Source organism: Pinus tabuliformis, chromosome 8 (genome assembly GCF_031772625.1).
Source record: "Pinus tabuliformis cultivar Carrire ecotype Pingquan chromosome 8, CPIR1, whole genome shotgun sequence".
In the NCBI taxonomy this organism is placed as follows: Eukaryota; Viridiplantae; Streptophyta; class Pinopsida; order Pinales; family Pinaceae; genus Pinus; species Pinus tabuliformis.
In genome coordinates this window covers 1007527959-1007549996 of record NC_142294.1, presented here as the reverse complement: position 1 = coordinate 1007549996, position 22038 = coordinate 1007527959, and the positions used below count along the sequence as shown (strand labels likewise).

General features: G+C 42.1%; 1 pseudogene; it reads left to right on the top strand.

Annotated features, from left to right (window-relative positions):
- The first annotated feature begins 9920 nt into the window (after positions 1-9920).
- Positions 9921-11692, top strand: LOC149238785 (18S ribosomal RNA; annotated as a pseudogene).
- Positions 11693-22038: the final 10346 nt, after the last annotated feature.

Sequence of the window (22038 nt, the reverse complement as noted above, 5' to 3'; positions counted from 1 at the left end):
GATAAGGGTCTTCAAGATCCTCTGATAGAATCTTCAAAAGAAGGTTCGTACATAAGGGCAGATGTCTTATTGGGAGTCCCATTTATGGGATTCAAGAAAGGATGATATACAGGCAAGAGGAGATGAAGCAAGAAAGGCTACAACAATCGGGGAGAACTATCAAATAAATCCGAGATAATAAAAGCATAATTAAGATGAGGTATGTATGAATTAAAGTTTAAGTCATGTCATCATATATATTTTGTCATGGGAAAAGTTCTAGAATCATGATCAAGAATAAAAGGATCTCTTTCGCCAACAATATGCTAGGAGGCATGTACTACAACGAAATAAAGGTCAACATGAAGAAGTTCTCTCATAAGGAGTATAATGTGGTTGACTAATAAATCCAAGAAGAAGCAAATGAAGAAAGAAATCAAGCATGTGAAGAACATTGTGGTCACAAAGATTCACCATCTGACAAGATTCCTAAACATCTCTCAAAAGAAGGCATAGCAACTCTGACAAAGGAAGAAAAATATCAAAGGACCCTTGACACCTATGAAGGCCTTGGAGATAGTAAGGTGCAGATAATCAATTCAACTCCACTAAGATGTCATGATGATGAATCCATCCAACAAAAGCACCATTTTATGTTGAATAAATATCATGATGATGTCATGAAGGGCTACTAAATAAAAGTATGGGAACAATAAAGTACAGCTAAGAATTCATGTGATAAGTATTATGAAGCATAGAAAAGATGACAAAGGAGTAGCCAGATGACAAAAGGACCTAATATATATCAAGAAGGCCACTTTCCATGAAGGGAGAAATGACATGACAAACGAAGAGTGAAAGTGATCGATGGCTTGTACCCAACCAAGAAGAAGTTCAAATAAAGACTTCATGACATCGAAGGAAAGAAGGAGATCAAGCAGCTAAAGGACCCATGAAGAAGAAGTTCTTGATGAATGAACAAGTCCCTAGCTAAGAGGGAGTTCTAACAAGTTCCAAACTATAAATGAGCTTGGGCAAGTTCCTTGTTAGAGGAAACTTGGGCATGTCTTCCTCAATCAAGGGGAAGAGATAGACATAACTTTCTTGTATTCACTTGGCAAGAATGAATGGGAGGATTGGGTAATCATATGGAATTTGATGCTCTTTGAGGATGTGTAGGGAATCCAAGACAATATTAGGAAAGAGGATCGATATTCTTTGAGGGTTGGGAACCCAGGACAAGAATTTTCCTAGAAGGTCATACTAAGGGAACACATGGTTGGGTATGTACCTTGAGAGACAATGAATAAGGTGTTTATAAGCCAATGGTCTCGCCAACATTGTGCCATGATCTTATGAGAGATAAAGTCGTTAGTCAAGGCCTTGCTATAAACAATGTTGGCTACTATGATGCTATAGCAGATGGATTTCCAGTCCAGTTTCTCTTATGTGAATTATTCAACATTGAAAAATAGCCAAACACCTTGTAATGATTTATGAATAACCTCCCTAGTTAAGAGGGGGTGTTGAAGAAAGAGGAACTAGGTTCAGTCTTCATTAATGTGATTTTGATATTTATATTTATTCAAGAAAAGAAATATATATATATATCTATATATATATATATATATATATATATATCTATATCTATATATATATATATATATCTATATATATCTATATATATATATATATATATATATATATATATATATATATATATATATATATATATATATATATATATATATATATATATATATATATATATTGTATTTATTAATGAGTTTGTTGCTCATTCAAATAGGCCTAGTACATGCTAAAGTGTTATAGGTGAGACGAAGAGTCAAAAGAAAATGTTGAAGACCTTAAGGGCATGTTACACTAGGTATTTTTATGTATTAGAGTAAAAGATATTCCTACCCTCGTGCCTTCATTCGGGTCATGCACGCATGAAAACCCAAAATTTCATTCGGGCGGGTCAGGTCGTGCCATGTCGTGTCGTGTGCGGGTGCTCGGGCACACGTGGTTGTGCCGAAAATGCTAAGTCATGACCACATGTGTGTCTTCTACACATTCGTGCAGCCCATTTTCCCAATGCTCCCTCCCGCTTTCGTTTAGGTCTTGCACCCATGGAAACCCCAAATTTTGTTCAGGCAGGTCAGGTTGTGTCATGTGTGGGTGCCCCTGCAAACACATTCGGGCAGGTCAGGTTGGGTCATGTCATTCCATGTGTGGGTGCCTAGGCACACATGGTCATGCAAAAAATACTAAGTCATGACTGCCTGTGTGTATTCTTCATGTTTATGCAGCTCATTTGCCCGATGCTTCCTCGTGCCATCATTCAGGTCGTGCACCCATGGAAACCCCAAATTTAATTCGGAAAGTTTGGGTCGTGTCGTGTGTGGGTGCCCATTCAAATGCATTTGGGTGAGTCAATTCAACTTGTCCAGGGTGGGTCGGGTCATGATGTGCCATGTGTGGGTGATTGGGTACATGTGGTCCTACCAAATATGCTAAGTTGTGACTGCCCATGTGTCTTTTGCACGTTTGTGAGACCCGTTTGCCCAACGCTCCTTGATGCCTTCATTTGGGACGTGCACCCATGGAAACCCAACATTTTGTTAGGGCATGTCGGATTGTGTCGTGTCTGGGTGCCCATGCAAGCGTGTTCTGGTGGGTCAGATCGGCTTGCCTAGAGCCGATCAAGTCATGTCATATTGTGTGTCGGTGATGGGCACATGTGGCTATGCCAAAAACACTAATTCATTACCACCCATCTGTCTTCTACACATTCGTGCAGCCCGTTTGCTCGACGCTCCATCGTGCCTTTGTTTGGGTCATGCACCCATGAAAACCCAAATTTCATTTGGGTTGTGTACTCATGGAAACCCCGAGTTTCATTCAGGTGGGTCAGGTTATGTCATGTGTGGGTGTCCGTGCAAATGCGCTCAGGCAGGTTGGATCAGGTTAGGTCGTGTCATGTGAAGGCACCCAAGGCACACGTGCCCATATAAAAAATGCTAAGTTGTGACTGAGTGTGGGCCTTGTGCACAACCGTGCGCCCATTTTCCCGACTCTACATTGTGCCTTCGTTTCGGTCGTGTGTGGGTGCCCATGTAAACTCATTCGGGCAGGTCCTTTGAGGGAACTTGTGTAAACTTGTTTAGGCGGTTTTTTTTCCATCTAAACTCATTCGAGTGGGTTATTTGAGGGCGCCCGTGTAAACTCATTTGGGTGGGTCATTTGTCATGTAAACTCATTTGGGCAAGTCATTTGCTATGTAAACTTGTTCAGGTGAGTCATTTTCCATGTAAACTCGTTCAGGCGAGTCGTTTGCCATGTAAACTTGTTCGGGCAGGTCATTTGAGGGTGCCCGTGTAAACTCATTCGGGCAGGTCACTTTCCATGTAAACTCGTTTGGGCCGGTCATTTGAGGGTGACCGTGTAAACTCATTTGGAAGGGTCATTTGCCATGTAAACTTGTTCGGGTGGGTCATTTGAGGGTGGCCGTGTAAACGCGTCCAGGCGATTCATTTGACAACTCCCATGTAAGCTTATTCAGGTGGGTCATTTTCCATGCAAAATCATTTGGGTAGGTCATTTGACGGTGTCCATGTAAACTTGTTCAGGAAAGTCATTGTAGGGCGCCCATGTAAACTCATTCAGGCAGATCGTTTGGCATGTAAACTCATTTGGGCGGGTCGCTTGCAATGTAAACTCATTCGGGTGAGTCGTTTGAGGGTTCCCATGTAAACTCATTTAGGTAGGTCATTTGAGGGTGCTCATGTAAACTTTTTTAGGAGGGTTTTTCTGTGTGAGGGCACGCCCGAGCACATGTTTCCATATTGAAAATGCTAAGTCGTGACTGGGGGACAGCCTTGTGCATGTTCATGCAGCCCGTTTTCCCACCTCTCTCTTGTGCCTTCATTTTAGTCATGTGTGGGTGCCCATGTAAACTCATTCGCACAGGTTGGGTTATGTCATGTGAGGGCACCCATGTAAACTCATTCAGTTGTGTTGGGTCGGGTCATGTGAGGGTGCTCGTGTAAACTCATTCAGGTGGGTTGGGTTGTGTCATGTGAGGCCGCAGCCGGGCACATGGGCCCATGTCAAAAATGCTAAGCTGTGACCCGAGGTGTGCCTTCTGCACCTTCGTGTGGTCCATTTGCCCAATGCTTCCATGTGCCTTTGTTTTCCATGTAAACTCATTTGGGCGGGTCGTTTGAGGGCGCTTGTGTAAACTCGTTCTGTCAGGAAATTTCATGTGAGGTCATGCCTAGGCACATGTGCCCATATAAAAAATGATAAGTTGTGAACCAGGGTGGGCCTTGTGCACATTCATGTGGCTTGTTTTCCCGACTCTCCCTTGTAACCTCATTTGGTCATGTGTGGGTGCTAGTGTAAACTCGTTCGGGTGGGTTTTTTTCCATGTAAACTCATTCGGGTAGGTTGTTTGCTGTGTAAACTCATTCAGGCAAGTCATTTGTTGTGTAAACTAGTTTGGGTGGGTCGTTTGAGTGTGCTCATGTAAACTCATTTGCGTGGTTCATTCAATGTGAGGGCACGACTGAGCACGCATGCTCATATCAAAAAATGTAATTTGTGACTTGAGGTGGGCCTTGTGCACATTCATGTGGCTCGTTTGCCTGTCTCTCCCTTGTGCCGTTATTTCGGTCATGTGTGGGTGCCCATGTAAACTCCTTTGGGTGGGTCGTTTTCTATGTGAATGCATTAGGGCAGGTCATTTTCTGTGTAAATGCATTTGAGCAGGTCGTTTGAGGGTGCCCATGTAAACTTGTTCGAGTAGGTCATTTTCCATGTAAACTCATTTGGGCGGTTCGTTTTAGGGCAGTTATTTAAACTTGTTCGGGTGGGTCACTTGAGGGCACCCGTGTAAAATCGTTTGGGAGGGTTGTTTTCCATGTAAGGTCATTTGGGCAGGCCATTTGAGGGTGGTCGTGTAAACTCGTTCAGGTAGGTTGTTTGAGGGTGACAGTGTAAACTCATTCAAACAGGTCGTTTGAGGGCACCCATGTAAACTCGTTCGGTCGGGTCGTTCAGTGTGCGGGTGCACCTAGGCACACATGTCTGTATGAAAAATTCTAAGTTGTGACTCAGGGTGGGCATTGTGCATGTTCGTGTAGCTCGTTTTCCCACCTCTCCCTTGTGCCTTCATTTCGATCATGTGTGGGCACCCATGTAAACTTGTTCGGGGAGGTTAGGTCGTGTCATGTGAGGGCACCCATTAAATTCATTCACTCGTGTCATTTCGGGTTGTGTCGTGTGTGGGCACACCTAGGCACATGGGCCCATGTCAAAAATGCTAAGTTGTGACTGGGGCTGGGCCTTATGCATGTCCATTTGGTCTGTTTTCCCAACTCTCCCATGTGCCATCATTTGCAATGTAAACTCATTCAGGTAGGTCGTTTGAGAGTGCTTGCACAAACTTGTTTGGCCAGTCGTCCCATGTGAGGGTGCGCCCTGGCACAAGTGCAAGCATAAAAAATTCTAAGTTGTGACCAGGGGTGGGCCTTGTGCACGTTCATGTGGTTCGTTTTCCCAACTCTCCCTTGTGCCTTCATTTTGGTCGGGTGTGGGTGCCCATATAAACTCTTGCGGGCGGGCTGGGTCACGTTGTGTGAGGGTGCCCATGTAAACTCATTTGGTTGCACCAGGTTCGGTGATGTGAGGGCCCTCATGTAAACTCGTTCAGGTAGGTTAGGTTGTGTTGTGTGAGGGCCTGCCCGGGCACATGGGCTTGTGTTAAAAATGCTAAGTTGTGACCGGGGGTTGGCTTTGTTCAAGTTCATGCAATCCATTTTCCCAACTCTCCCATTTGCCTTCACTTGACATGTAAACTCGTTTGGGTGGGTCATTTGACGGTGCATATGTAAACTCGTTTAGGCAGGTCATTTGAGGCCACCCATGTAATCTCATTCGGTCTAGTCATTTGCCATGCAAACTCATTCGTTCGGATCATTTGAGGGTGCCCGTGTAAACTCGTTCGGCCAGTTCATTTTTGGGAACCTATGTAAACTCATTCGGTCGGTCATTCCATATGAGGGTGTCGCCAGGCACAAGTGCACATATCAAAAATGCTAAGCTGTGATCGTGGTTGGACCTTGTGGATGTTCGTGTGGACGTTTTCCTGGCTCTCCCTTATGCCTTCATTTTAGTCGGGTGTTGGCACCCATGTAAACTCGTTTGGGCCGGTTGGGTCATGTCATGTGAGGGTGCCCATGTAAACTGGTTTGGTGGGGTTAGGTCGAGCTGGGTCATGTGACGGTGCCTGTGTAAACCCATTCGGTCTTGTCGGGTTATGTCATGTGAGAGCGCTCTTGGAAACTAGTTTGGTCTGTTTGTTTGAGGGAACTCATGTAAACTGATTCAGTTGGGTAATTCTGTGTGAGGGTGCACATGGGCACACGTGTTGGTATCAAAAATGCTAAGTTGTGACCAAGGGAGGGCCTTGTGCATGTTTGTGCTACCTATTTTCTCGACTCTCCCTTGAGCCTTCATTTCGGTAAGGTGTGGGTGCCCATGTAAACTCATTCGGGTGGGTCGGGTTGGGATGGGTCATGTCATGTGAGGGTTCCCATGAAAACTTGTTTGGTTGGGTCGAGTCGAGTCGTGTGAGGGCACCCATGTAAACTGGTTCAGGCGGGTCTAGCATAGTTTTCTTTCTATTTGAAAAGTGGGTTGGTAATTGAGATGTTTTTTTAGGTCTACCTAAAGGATGGGCTTGGGTCATTTGTAGGGTGGCCTATTTTCATCAAACCTCCATCCCAACTCGGTAGCACACAAGCGATAATGTTGGCCATGCTCACCTTGGTCCCTTTGTCGACTTTTTGTGTGAAAGGTGGGCTGGTAATTGAGTTTTTTTTTTGGGTTTTCATGAAAAATGGCCTTCGGTCATTTGAAGGGTGGCCAATTTTCATCTTCTCTCCATCCCCACTCGGTATCACATGAGAGGTAATGTTGGCAATGCTCATCCTGGGAGGCATATGTGAACAATTCCCCTTCTTTTCTCTAAGTTCTTGGAGTTGTATGAGTTGTTGTGGTGTGGCTCCTTGGCTCATCCCGATCCCTTGTTCCCATTCAAATGATACAAGTGATAGGTTTGCTTTTCATGTGAAAGGTGGGTTCGTAATTGAGTGGTTTTTTGGTTTTTCCTGAATGATGGCCTTGGGTCATTTGTAGGGTGCCCAATTTTCATGTTCTCTCCATCCCCACTTGGTAGCACATGAGCATTAATGTTGGCCATGCTTGTCCCATGAGGCATATGTGAACAATTCACCATCTTCCCTCTAAGCTCTTGTAGTTTTATGTGTTGTTGAAGTGTGGCTCCCTGCCTCATCCTGGTCCCCCATTCCCATCCAAATGATACAAGTGATAGGTTTTATTTTCATGTGAAAGATGGGTTGGGAATTGAGTCATTTTTTTTGGGTTTGCGTGAACGATGGCCTTGGATCATTTGTAGGGTGGCCAATTTTCATCTTCTGTCCATCTCCACTTGGTAGCACATGAGTGGTAATGTTAGCCATGCTTGTCTCGGGAGGCATATGTGAACGATTCCCCTTTTGCTCTCCAAGTTCTTAAAGTTATATGGGTTGTTGTGGTGTGGCTCCCTGGCTCGTCCTGGTCCCTCGTGCCCATCCAAATGATACAAGTGATAGGTTTTCCTTTCATGTGAAAGGTGGGTTGGTAATTGAGTTGTTTTTTTGTGTTTGTCTAAACAATGGCCTTGGGTCATTTGTATGGTGGCCTATTTTTATCTTCTCTCCATCCCCACTCGGTAGCACATGAGAGGTAATGTTGGTCATGTTCGTCCCTGTCCCTCATACCCATCCGAATGATAAAAACGATAAGTTTTCTCGGCACTCCTTTGTGCCTTCATTGTTGTGGTCCCAGATGGATGTCCCAAAACTCTATCATGCATATGTCGCTATTGTGCCCCTCAATTGTTGCGAATAGAAAATTTTGATTGGGTTGGGTAGCCATGTGTAGCTCCATTGAAGTTGGCTCCTCGTTATATTGTTCACCTCCTCCCTATTTGGTGGGGAGGGGTTTGCTTTTCGTGTGAAAGATGGGTTGGTAATTGAGTTGGTTTTTCAGGTTTGCCTAAAGAATGGCCTTGGGTTGTTTGTAGGGTGGTCGATTTTCATCTTCTCTCCATACCCACCTGGTAGCACATGAGCAGTAGTGTTGGCCATGCTTGTCCCGGTAGGAATATGTGAACAATTCCCCTTCTCCTCTAAGTTCTTAGAGTTGTATGGGTTGTTGTGGTGTGGCTCCATGTGATGGCTAGCCTCTTCATTGTTCGGATGTTTATGGTGACAATTTCTTGTGCTTGTACTCTTTCTGTGTTGGTATTGTCAGTTGAGATGCATACATTTAAGAGGAACATGGAAGGGTTTTGGTTATAAACCACCTACCCCCCCTCTTGCGTGCTTTTTTTGTCAGGTGATATGAGGAGCTATTGTCCTTATTGTAAAGTTAAGGGTTGACATTCCTTTCAAAGTGGACATTGTTTGTGGTTGTGCTGGCTTTGAGGTTTTGATAGATGTGATTCCCCATATGTTTGATCAAGTGTTTGGCTTTTTCCTTGCATCTCGCGTGCGTGGTAGACTTTTTGGCTGGAAATGTTAAGTCACAACATTTATGGGTATTTGTTGTTTAAATTGTGTATGCGTTTGTGGTCCAATGGGGAGGAGGCTTGCTACATCAATGGTGGGGGCTATCTGGAAGAAGGATTTTGAGGTGGAATGCTTCGACCTCCCTCCTCTATATGGATGTGACCATAGGTGAAAAGTATCCATTGTCTAGTTGGTAAAGTTGTGGGCAATTTCCTAGGTTTCATATACGTAAGGTGTGTGGGGTGCGGAGCTGCCTGATCCCTACTCTTGTTTGGATATGTTCTTGTATTGTGTAGAAAGCCTCTTTATTTGCATTTATTTTCTTCATTTTCCTTTGCATCGTGGTTGCCGCAGGCTATCAAGTGATCGAGGTCCACCATTGCTTCTGTTCAGGTGGACTCCTAGGTAGCCTTGGTGCAGGTCGGGGAGGGTCAGGGGGTATTTCTAAGAGAGGTTGTGGGCTTGGCCGATCTTGTTTTATTTCCTTCCTTTTCCTTTGCATTGATTTTGCCACATGTGATCATGCGATCAAGGTCCATCATTTTTGTTGTCCAGGTGGACTCCTAGGTGGCTCTGTGCAGGAAGGGGAGGGTTAGGCGGGAATTTCTAAGGGAGGTTGCGGGCTTGGTTTGTCTTGTATTATTTCCTTCCATTGCCTTTGTATCGAGGCTACCATAGACGATCATCCAATTGAGGTCCACTATTGCTTCTATTTGGGTGGACTCCCAAGTAGTATCGGTGTGGGGCGGGAAGATTTGTATGGCCTCTCTAAGATAGGATTTGTGTTTAGTCATCCTATTTTTATTTCCTTCCTTTTCCTTCGTGTTGAGGCTTCTACAGGTGATTGGGAGATCGAGGTCCATCATTGCTGCTATTCGGGTGGACTCCTAGGTGGCCTCTATGCGAGTCGGGGAGGGTTAGGGCTCATTTATAATATAGACGTTTCATGGTTGGTCATCCTCCATTTATTTCCTTTACATCAAGGTTGTTGCATGCGATCGGGAGATCGAGGTCCACCTTTGCTATTGTCTGGGTGGCCTCCTAGGTGGTCTTGGTGCGGGATGTGGAGGTTTTTGGGGTGTGGTTGCAATCTCCAAAGTGGCCTTGGTTCCTTTCGACTCGGTAGGTCCACCCATTTGTTTGCCATGTCCTTTGCATGTTGTGTGTGTTTCCTTCTTGCGATGCAAGAGGTGCAAGGCATAAAAGTTTTACATGAAATTTTGATATCTCTTTGACTTGATGGGTGTGTAGGTTGGCTCTTGGTAAAAGAGCACCCAGAATGCCCTTTGAAGTGGGAGGTGCTACCTGGTTGATCCTGCCAATAGTCATATGCTTGTCTCGAAGATTAAACCATGCATGTCTAAGTTCTAAGTATGAACTAATTCATACTGTCAAATTGTGGATGGCTCATTAAATTAGTTATAGTTTTTTTGATGGTACCATACTACTCGAATAACCGTAGTAATTCTATAGCTAATACGTGCACCAAGTCCCGAATCTTTGTAAGGCCTGTATTTTTTAGATAAAATGTCGGCACGGGCTTGCCCACTTCTTCAGTGAATCATGGTAACTCAATGGATCACATAGCCCTTGTGTTGGTGATGCTTCATTCAAATTTCTGCCCTATCAACTTTTGATGGTAGGATAGAGGCCTACCAAGGTGGTGACGGGTGACAGAGAATTAGGGTTTGATTCCGGAGAGGGAGCCTAAGAAACAGCTACCACATCCAGGGAAGGCAACAAGTGAGCAAATTACCCAATCATGACATGGGGAGGTAGTGACAATAAATAACATAATGAGATCATCAAGTCTGGTAATTAGAATGAGTACAATCTAAATCCCTTAATGAGGATCCACTGGAGGGCAAGTTTGGTGCTAGAAGCCGTGGTAATTTCAACTCCGATAGCATATATTAAAGTTGTTGTAGTTAAAAAGCTCGTAGTTGGATCTTGGGTGGTAAAGGTCAGTCGGACTACTTGGTGTGCACCTGCCCTTCTGTCCCTTTTTTTGGTGGCATTCTCTTGGTGCTAATTGATTGGGTCATGGCTTCAGTATTGTTACTTTGAAAAAATTACAGTTCTCAAAGTAAGCGTATGCTCTGAATACATTAGCATGGAATAATGTGATAGGAGTATAGTCCTATTGTGTTGGCCTTTAGGACCAGAGTAATGATTAATAGGGACTGTCGGGGGCATTCGTATTTCATTGTCAGAGTTGAAATTCTTGGATTTATGAAAGACGGACCACTGCGAAAGAATTTGCCAAGGTTGTTTTCATTAATCAAGAATGAAAGTTTGGGGCTTGAAGATGATCAGATATCGTCCTAGTCTCAACCATAAACGATGCCAACTAGGGATCACTGGATGTTTCTCTAAGGACTCTGCCAACACTTTCTAAGAAATCCGAGTGTTTGGGTTTTGGGGGGAGTATAGTCGCAAGGCTTAAACTTAAATTAATTGATGGAAGGGCACCATCAGGAGTGGAGCTTGTGGCTTAATTTAACTCAACATAGGGAAACTTACAAGGTCTAGACCTAGTAAGGATTGACAGATTGAGAGTTGTTTCTTGATTCTATGGGTAGTGGTGCATGGCCGTTCTTAGTTGGTGCAGTGATTTATTTGGTCAATTTCCCTTCGTGGCCAGCTTCTTAGAGGGATTATGGCTGTTTAGATTATGGAAGTTTGAGGCAATAACTAGTATGTGATGCCCTTAGTTGTCATAGGCCACACGCACACTACACTGATGCAGCCAATGAGTTTTTATTCCTGGTTCGCAAGGATCGGGAAATCTTCTCAAATTGCATCATGAAGGAAATAGACCATTCCAATTATTGTTCTTCAACAAGGAATTCCTAGTAAGTGCATGTCATCAACTCGTGTTGACTACATCCCTGCCCTTTGTACACATGATCCGTTGCTCCTACCGATTGAATGATGTGATGAAGTGTTCAAATTGTGTCGACGATGGTGGTTTACCGCCATCAACTTCATGAGAAGTTCATTGAACCTTATCATTTATAGGACAAAGAAGTCGTAACAAGGTTATCGTAGGTAAACCTATGGTAGAATGATTGATAATAACGGTTTTATTTTTTGGTTCAGGTTGGGTGGGTTTCGATTGCAATGTGGGCCCTTGTGGTGTGTCTGTATCGAAGCTATTTTTGTGTTTGGTGGGAACATTATTGGTTTCTTGTATTGAGGTCACGCTTGTGTTTTTTGTGTGTGCTTGCAAGCCATGCTTGTGCTTGTCCCACCCATCCTTTCTTTTTCTTTCCACCAATGTGTTTCTGTAGGGGGTTTGGAATCTTGTTTCTTGGGATCCCTCTTCGACGATCTATTTGGCAGGGCATGGTTGCTGTAGTTGAGGTGCTTCAGAAATATGATGGATAAATTTAGACTCATTCGTAGAGGTATTTCTCGGTATTTTTTTTGTTGGAAGGCATGGGCCAATGGTGTGGGCCTCCATAGTTGGTTCTCTCGAAAAGGTAGCGATGGTTTATGTGTTGCTTGGGTGAGCTATTTTGCTAGTGGTTGGGTCCTGGTACCTCAAACCTTCCGTGAGGGGAAATTTTCGGGGTGGGGTCAATATGGGATGGATGAAGAGCAATTTAACCCAATGGGTTGGCCACCCTAGTCCTCCCGACCATTTCTCAATATGCCCTTGCGGAAGGGTTGGGTGTCAAGGTAATGAAAAACCCCTCCTTCAATGTTAGCTCCATTGATATCGCAATTTTCCTTGTCAATGCGCATGAGGTGGAATTCTAATCTCATGCCTTTATCACCGAGGGAATTCCACGTCCTCTCGTGAGCCACTCCCCTTCTAAGGAAATAAGTAGTGAGCTGTGTCTTTGTTTCTCCCTTTGGATTGTGGGTTTTTTGTGTGACTTGGTCATTTCTCAGTTTCATGGTGTAAGCTTTGCGTACATCCCTCTCTTTAGTGGCCTTGCACCATCGATGTTTTTTTGGCCCATGGCTTTCTCCAGCATTAAGTGTCGGCTCATGACAACTCCTCTTTGGAGTTTGATTCTTGACCCCCGTTGACTTTCTCGCTGCAAAGGTTGTTGGGTGTTTTGTACACGGAGGGGTGCAATAGTGAGGTGGGTTTGCTATTAGTGTATTTTTCGTTTGAAGCCTTGTGCCAAGTTGGGGGGTTGTTTACCTCTCATTAATGTGCTCCAAACACTAGTCTCATCATGGCCCTCATCTTTTATAGTGGTGAATTTTAGGTTGTGATTTGTTTGCTTGGTTATTTAATTGTTGTTTGTTATGTTGTAAGCTAGAAAGGGTGTTCTGCCATAATGTATATGGGAGGGTGTGAAGAAATGGGATGCTTTGATAGGGTGCATAGTTTTATTTATTTTTGGTTAGGCAACATCTCCTCATTGTGTTGTCGAGCCTCTCTCTTTTCTTGGGATTTTTGTTTCTTTGGTGTTCTTTTCTTCCCTTCTTCCTTTTTCCCCTAGCCTTATGGAGAAAAGGTGGGATTTTTGTGGATTGGTGTTCGGGAAGGACGAAATGTAGTGCGAGTTCTTGGGGTGGCCATCCTAGTCCTTTTCAATCATCGTCCCCTGAAGTTTGCCCCTTTTTGCGAAGGCACGGGGTTTAGGAAGCTTGTTCTCTGTTTGAGGCTCCCCTTGTGAGTCGGTAGCCATGTTTGATATATCTTTCTTTCATGTTTCTTTCTTACCTTCGTCCTTTTGTCCCCTGGCTTTACAGAGAAAAGGTGGGATTGTTGTGGATTGGTGTGCTATAGGGATTAATTCATGGTGTATGGAAGATGAAGGAACCCTCAAGGGTATTCTCAGGACCCTTGGAAGACTATAATATTATCTGCAATTGTCACAAAGATACCTGCATGTCCATATTAAACAACTAACTATCAAAGCGAGAAGGATTCATTACCTCAAGCCTTTTTGTGGAGTTGCTGGAGAGAGGAATGTAGCTAGGCAGAAGTCCCCTGAGCCGGATCCAGATCAAGTCCTGCACATAAAAAAGACAAGTGTAATCACAACATAAAACCTTGATAATCAAAGCATAAATATACAAAATACATTGGGTTGCACATAACTAATCCACTTATGCTAAAATACATTGAATAAACATATAAATGAATTCTACTACCAACATCACAAAGTGGATAGTACAAATACAATTCTATATTAATGTTGAAAGAGTGATTACAACCATTAGTTGCATCAGCCTTCCATTACCCCTCCAGTTCTCCTCTCTCTCTCCCTTCTTGCCAATTTCTTATGCTTGATTCTGAGACTTTAGTTGACAATCAAGTAAGTTATCCTTTCAAATGATCTGACTTATTTCATAATATCCCTATCTCTTCTTATGTATCTTGTGAGGTTAGGGTAGCCAAGTTTCTCCATGAGTTTCTTTAGGTAAACACAATGATGTTGCCATTCTTTTGAGCTCTTTCCCATTCGCATACTCCATTAGGATTAGTAATCCCCAAAATAGTTCGAACTTTTATGTTTCCTTACTTTTCTAAGTTGATTTAGGAGAGAATATAGGGATATTTCTTAGTCAATCTTTTCCTTTCACCCTTATAAGCTCATTAGGGTTTACTAATGTTGTTCCCGAGTTAACAAGTAGAGTTACTTACATCACTATTGCACCCTTAGGCTTGGTGAGAATATTTATAAAGAACGTTTCTAGTGTATAGGCATCGTTAGCTTGGAAACAAGGCTTGTGAACTTGGTCATTGCTTTAGTCATCATGTCTTTCCCCTCTAAGCTTATGAGGAGGTCATTTTACTGTATAACATATGCCCCCTAATGTGTGAGATTAGAGGCTGCGATGATGGACGAAATACTTTGTACTTAACTGTTCTATTCCTTCTTCACAAAAAGAGAGAGAGGATTGGAGCTTCGGGTGGTAGGGGAAAACTGATACAACACATATATAAAACAACTGAAATCATGTCATGAGTTAGGCATTCCCACGCTCAGTAGCTATGTCAGAGTGATTTTCTCAGTGAAGAGATGTGAAAAGTCTAGCTGCTGATAAGCACAATGTGGTTCCAGTGTCATAATAGGATCAATTTGATGAGTTGTATCCAAAAAACAATATACACAACTTGGGAGAGGAAACAAGGCTGAGTGATGCAAGCCTCTACCCAAGGTCTTGATTTCCACTTCATTGAACAACATAGATCAATACATGTGAATAAAGGCATTGGAGTCTAACATGCACAAAATCGTATGATTACTGGCCAATAATGGAGACCGTTAACAGATGCAAGGATGGCCACCGATAATGATGATGGTTTCCAAGATGCACAATACAATCTAGCGAGTGTGAATAATGTTGTTGTCGTCGAACACTCGTAGAATTGTTTAACTAGGATCCAATAATAAGAACCCTGACCAAACACAAGGTAACCTACCACTGATGCCTACAAGTACTGAGGCACTGAAGTGTTTCTGGATCATCTTCCTAGATAAAGTGTTGAAGTCGATAGGAAGAGACCTGTCAAAAGGTAGGCAATAATGTGTCCTACATCAATCAACACGAAATGGGACAATAATGATTTATTTTTTAAGGAATCTTTGAACATTGGGTCAAAACAACAGTGGGCATGATGAAAGAATATGCTTAATGGGTTGATGGAGAAAACAGAAGAAAAAGGGTTTTCCCTTGAACAATAGAAGGCATGACAACAATTTTAACCATGTTGCACTAGATTCATGAAAACCAAAGAGTGTTGGGATACAGAGATGCAAGAACATTGGGGTATATAGGCTAAAAACATAGGATGGTAAGATTCATATTGAGAGGTCATCACAACGAAGGTTTATCTGATGGAGTGCCATGTTCAAGGGAATTACTACTACCAGAACATGCTTTCAATTACTAAACACAGTTGTATTGTCCACTTTCACCATTTGATTACTTTAGTGAGTCCAGATAGGTAAACGCATCGATATTTTCATATTTTAAGAGTCTTAAAAGGACTGCAAAAAGAGTGCCTCTATATCCTATCCAATTAGTTTAATGAGTCTAGATAGGAAAACTCATCGATATTTTCATGTTTTAAGAGTTTGGAAAGGATCGTAAAAAGAGCGACTCTACTTCACATCTGTGTAATTTAATGAGTCCAGATGAGATAAATCAGTGGTATTTTCATATTTAGAGAGTCTGAAAAGATCATAAAGAATGACTCCATGGTGGTCCCTTTGTCATAGTTGTTAACCAGGTATGACAAAGGTTTAATAGTATACCCGGATCGGTTACTATTCTATGAGTTAATATACTGAGTTCGGATAAAGAGAAATCTATGCTCAATAGATGTTGACCTCATTTTGTTACGAGTATGAGGAGACATACTAAACTCGATATTCATCATGAATTTTTAATGAGTCACATGACAAAAAACTCAATATCTTGATCGAATTTTAATGAGTCAAATGTAGAAAACTCAAAGTATATTTTTTAGTTTAGTGAGCAAGGAAAAAGAGGTTAAATAACTGCTCATTCCCTCTTCATATATTTTAAGCCCGAAGAAGGGAAAAACTCGAGGATTTTTCAATTTAAGAGCGAGAAATGGTCCCAAAAAAGCAAGTGCTCATATTGTTGCCATAGATTTTTAATGAATCTGGTGATGAAAACTCGAGATTTTTCAGTTTAACGAGTGAGAAAAGTACCTAAAAGAATGCTCGAAGCTTCTTCATAAGTGTTTAACGAGTCTAAAGAAGGAACTTGAGATTTTTTCAGTTTATGATTGAGAGAAAAGCACCTAAAAATAATGCGCAAGTGATCTTTTTCAATTTAATGAGCTAGAAAAAGAGCGAAAAAGAGTTGCTCAGACCATCATTGTAGGTGTTTAACGAGTGCAATGATGAAAAACTCAGGGATTTTTCAGTTTAAGAGTGAGAAAATATCCCATAAAAAAGAACATGTTCATATCTTCTTTGTAGTAGTTTAACGAGCCCAAAGAAGTATACTCAAGTTTTTTCAGATTAACGAGCAAGAAAAATACCATAAAAAGAATGCTTGTTCTTCTTCATTTTAGTTTAGCAAGCTAGAAGAAGGAGACTCGAGGTTTTTTTAGATTAACGAGCAAGAAAAATACCATAAAAATAATGCTAGATCTTTCTTGATCTCATGCTTGACAATAGAAGGGTCTATCCCATGCATTTCCTCATAAGACCAAGGGAAAACATCACGGAAGTCCTTAAAATGGTAGGTGAAGCTCGCGACGATTTCCTCAGGATTGTAGTCCACTCCAATATGCACATTTTCCACGATGCCTGTCTTGACAGAAATATTGATGAGCAATGTCTTTGAAATATTGCCCATGTTTCCCTAAAAGTCCAAAGTTTGGATACTCATATAAGGTGAGGAAATGATTTCAGGTGCATCAAATGATAGGATTTGAAGAGGCATCGTGTCTGAATCAGATATCAAAACATGATGGTGCGAGTCCTCCCAAGGTCTCTCTTCTAAACTCATTATCTCTCTAATAGCTTTGTACTTAGGTAAGACTTGATTGAGGGAATCCAAAGAAGCAGGAGTTATGGGAGGGGCAGTTGTACCGTTGGCCATAAACAAAGTGACTAGAGACTTGGATGTAGATTGAATGGCTTGGTAGGCCAATTCAGATGGTGATAGCGGCATTTATTCTTCATAAGTTTCAATGCCTGAAGGGGCCAATAGGATCCAAGGATGGGTCAGTTCATGAGGAACAGATGAAACCATATTGACCGTCTGTGGAACCGGTGGTGGTAGAAGAGGGAAACAACCCATCAAGGAAGATCCCTTCAATAGGCTAGTACTGATACTGACGTAAGAGTCAGGTACACTTCCCACTAAGGGTACAAAGCTGCCAGGTAATGGGGAGTAATCTAGGGAGCAAAGGGACAACAGGTCCACTATGACTATCTTTCCATCTAAGGGAAATAGGATGATGCAGAAAACCGAAGATACAATGGCATTCATGGCATAAGTCTAATTGCAACCCAAAAGAAGATTAAAGTCAAGTTTATGATCCACGATTTCAATATCAATCATTACCATTTTTCCAATCAAAGTGATGGGGTAGCTAGCAAGGTAACCTTTTGGGATGAAAGTGTGGCCATCGAAAGCTTTAAGGGAATTCGATGGTGGGGATAGGGTTGCAGAACCCAAAGCAAGCCAACATGAAGCTGACATTACGGAGGTGGAATCACCTTCGTTAATGACAATTCTATGTATACCTTTACCTTTCGAAAAGATTTGCACCTGAAATGCAAGCTGGTGAGAAAGGGGAGGTTTAAATTTTTCCATTTTGAAAATTGAAAGCATGGAATCTTGAGCATCGATACCACCAATGGCTAAAAGCAGAGCTTTCATTTGTGCTGGACATGTTTTTAATACTTAGAGCACCAATATAGCTGATGGTGCTTGCGCCAAGTCTTCTACAATGTTGTAGTTTCAGGCATCATGTGAAGATGTATTGTGCGTTCTGTGTCGAAGTGCCCCTTTAAGGGGTGAATCAAAAGGTCAGAAACTAACCTTCCGATATGAAGATTGTTAGGCAGTAGTGGGTTTTTACTTGAGGAGGGTTCTTCTACATGAGCAACTAGAGCTCCATAAGATTTGGCTCTAGTTTGTAGATCTACCATTTCAAAGGTGTAAATGGTAGAAGGCCCTTAACCAGCTGAAGGATGTTGCGAACCACTATTTCCATCTTGTGGGGGTTGGGGTTGGTTTGCAATAAGGTGGTGTTGTTGCTGAGTGGGGAAAGGATTATTTAGGATAGCAGGGGTCCTCCCACTATCCTTTTTAGTAATGAAATCTGTGCACTCCTGAAGACACAGGCAGTGACAAGTTATGTGGTCTTTGACATAGATTTTGCAAGGGAAACTAGTAGGTTTATCCTTTCCATTGTAAGGGGGCATAGTAACCTTCTGCTTTGGGTTTTACTGCTTTGTTGACTACTCTTCAGAAGGAGCAGTCTTTTTATTATTCTTCTTGTTCTTACCACTGGGTTTTTGTATAGAGTGCATAGAGTTGATCATGGTGGTAGGAAGAGTATTCAATTTGGTAGAGGGGTCCACTAACATTTGGGCAATGTGATCTCTAAGTTGTTTTACAGCAGCCCCAAAGGTTGCGTCGGTAATACCATCGGCGTGTGCTCTGGGTTGTTGAGTAGCAGGATCATTGGAGTTGCGAGGGGAATTGGGAATTACATTGTGTAGAATGAAAGACTATGAATATATCAAATCTAAGTGTTGGGCATGACAAATGGATTGGTCTTCTATGACCGCACCACCTAAGGCGACATCCTTAGTGATTTGGGGGAATAGGGATTTACAAAACCAATTTGCTAAGAGATAGTTTTGGAGTGGAGCTTTGACTAACCTTTGCCTATGTCTCCATTCATCTATATGATCAGAGATGTGGGTGGTAATATCCTGCAATAATGAAGTGAGCAGTTTCATTCTAGTTTCATAGCAGATGGGTAGCTGGAAGTGCTTTAAGAATTCCATCGCTAAAGCACCAATGGTATTGACTAACTTATGTGGTAACTCTATGTACCAGTTGGTTGCATTGCCGGTAAGGGTGTGGGGAAAACATAACCAGATACTGTCATCCACCATGGAGTTAGAAAGATGCCATAGATGATAGGTGGTGATGTGTGTACCCGGATCCTCCCCTTGTTTCCCTTCGAACTTGGGGATGTCTATTGGTATTTTATTCAAGATTGGTGGCCAGAGTAAGTTATGATAGATGGGGTCATTTGTAAGTTTGTACAGGTCAGGGATATCAAGCATTGCCAAGAAAGGCAGAGTGTTTGATGCCCCCGAGTCAGACCAAGGTGATGACATATTACTTGAGGATCCTTGCGGTGCTCCCATCGTGTTGTTCCCAATATTATACACAAGTTGTGTAGTATAGTAGGTGCCTTAGGGTATGGTATTGTAATGTGGATTTCCATAGGGATTGTTAGACTGAGGGATATAAGTGCCCCTGGGATAAGCAGTGCCCCCTTGACTCATTTGAGGTTGTGAGTAGGGTACCCCCATGGATTGATTTTGATCTCCTTGAGGATTCTTTCTTGTCACAAAGGTAACCATAAGTCCTTTACTAGCATAAGGAGTGTTCATGTCAATCAGTTACTAATCATGAATGCCTGAAAACAGAGGAGGAACTGTTATTCTCTCAACTGATATATGAATATTGGGAGTGCCCTAGATGCTTGAATTTGGGGGTTAGAACTAGACAATGGATGCCAACCATATTGTTGGTTTAAGGGACTTGTGCTAACTGTGCTATATTGAGCATTATAAGGAGTGTTATATGTAGCACTTGTCGAAGTTACAGAGTTTGACACTAAAGGGGCCAAACCCAGAATAGACTGGGTTTCACTCGTGGAGGGTGTCACTATAGGGGTTGAACCCTGGGATAAATGTGATAGCAGGGTTCACCATCAAAGGTGCGTTATTCACTATCAACTAGGGAGGTGGTGGGGGACCAAAAGTGTCCAAAAATTCCCACAACCCATTAGTCATTCATGAGATGGGTGGAAGTGTTCCTACTGAAGAAAAATGAGGTATAGATGCAACAGGAACCAAGAGTGGGCCCAATGGATTCGTGATTGAAGGATTGTATGGAGGAAGAAATCCTTGAGTAAAGACATCCTTTGCTAAGCTTGAATCGTTGGATGTCCAAACTGATTCTATGTGAGATCTTGGAGACTAATTTCCCAAACATGGGGAATCCAATTCACTAGTGCTCGGTTGATCCTCCACAGCGAGTGGGGGAAGTCATAACAATCATGTAGATTGCTATAGGGATTAATGCACGGTGTATGGAGAATGAAGTAACCCTAAAGGGTCTTCTTGGGACCCTTGGCAGACTGTAATATTATCTTCAACTATCACAAAGATACATGCATGTCCATATTCAATAACTAACTATCAAATCAAGGAGGATTCATTAGCTCGAGTCTCTGTGTAGAGTTATTGGAGAGCGCAATGCAACTAGGCGGAAGTCCCCTGAGTTGGCTCCAGATCAAGTCCTGCACATAGAAAAGGCAAGCGTAATCACAACATAAAATCTTGATAATTAATGCATGAATATACAAAATACATCTAGTTGCACATAACTAAGCTACTCATGCTAAAATGCATTGAATAAACATATAGATAAATTATAGTACCAACACCATGGAGTAGACTGTAGTACAAATGTATTTCTATATTTGTGTCGAAAGAGTGACTACAACCATCGGTTGCATCAACCTTCCCTTACCCCTCCATCTCCTCTATCTCTCCCTTCTTACCAAATTATTATGCTTAAGTCTGAGACTCTTATTGACAATCAAGTAAGCTATCCTTTTAAATGATCTAACCTATTTCACAATAGCCCTAGCTCTGCTTATGTAGCATGTGAGGTTAGGGTTTCCAAGTTTCTCCATGAGTTTCTTTAGGTAAAAGCAATGATGTTGCCATTCTTTTAAGCTCTTTCCCATTTGCATACTCCATTAGTATTAGTAATACCCCAAATAGTTCTAACTTGGATGTTTCCTTGCTTTTCTAAGTTGATTTAGGAGAGAATATAGGGATATTTCTTAGTCAATCCACTCCTTTGACCCTTAGATCCATATTAAAGTTCACTAACACTATCCCTGAGGTAACAAGTAGAGTTACTTGGGTCACTAACACTCCCTTAGGCTTGTTGAGAAGCTTTGTAAAGCAGGTTGTCATTGTATAGGTAGCCTTAGCTTGGAAACAAGGCTTGTGAACTTAGTCATTGATTCAATCATCATGTCTTTTCCCTCTGAACTAATGAGGAGGTCATTTTACTATATAGAAGATGACCCCTAAAGTGTGAGATCAGAGGCTATGATGATGGCCGAAACACTTTATACTTCACTATTTTGTTCCTTCTTGACAAAAAGAGAGAGATGTTCAGAGCTTCGTGTGGTACGAGAAACTTGATACAACACATATATACAAAACAACTAAAATCATGTCTTGAGTCAGGCATTCCCACGATTAGTAGCTATGTCAGAGTGATTTTATCATAAAAGAGATATGACAAGTATGGCCACTGATAAGAACAATGCTGACCCAGTGTCATAATAGGATCATTCTGATGAGATGTCTCCAAAAAACAATATACGCAACTTGGGAGAGGGCAGGCTGAGTGATGCAAGCCTCTACCCAAGGTCTTGATTTCCACTTCACCGAACAACATAGATAGATACATGTGAATATATGTGTTGATGTCGAACATGAATGAAATCTTCTGATTACCAGTCAATAATGGAGACCATTAACATATGTGAGGAGGGCCACCAATAATGGTGATGGTCTCTAAGATGCACAATACAATCTAGTGAGTGTGAAAAATGTTTTTTTCATCGAACACTCATATAATCATTTAACCAAGAGCCAATAATGAGAAACTCGATTCAAACACA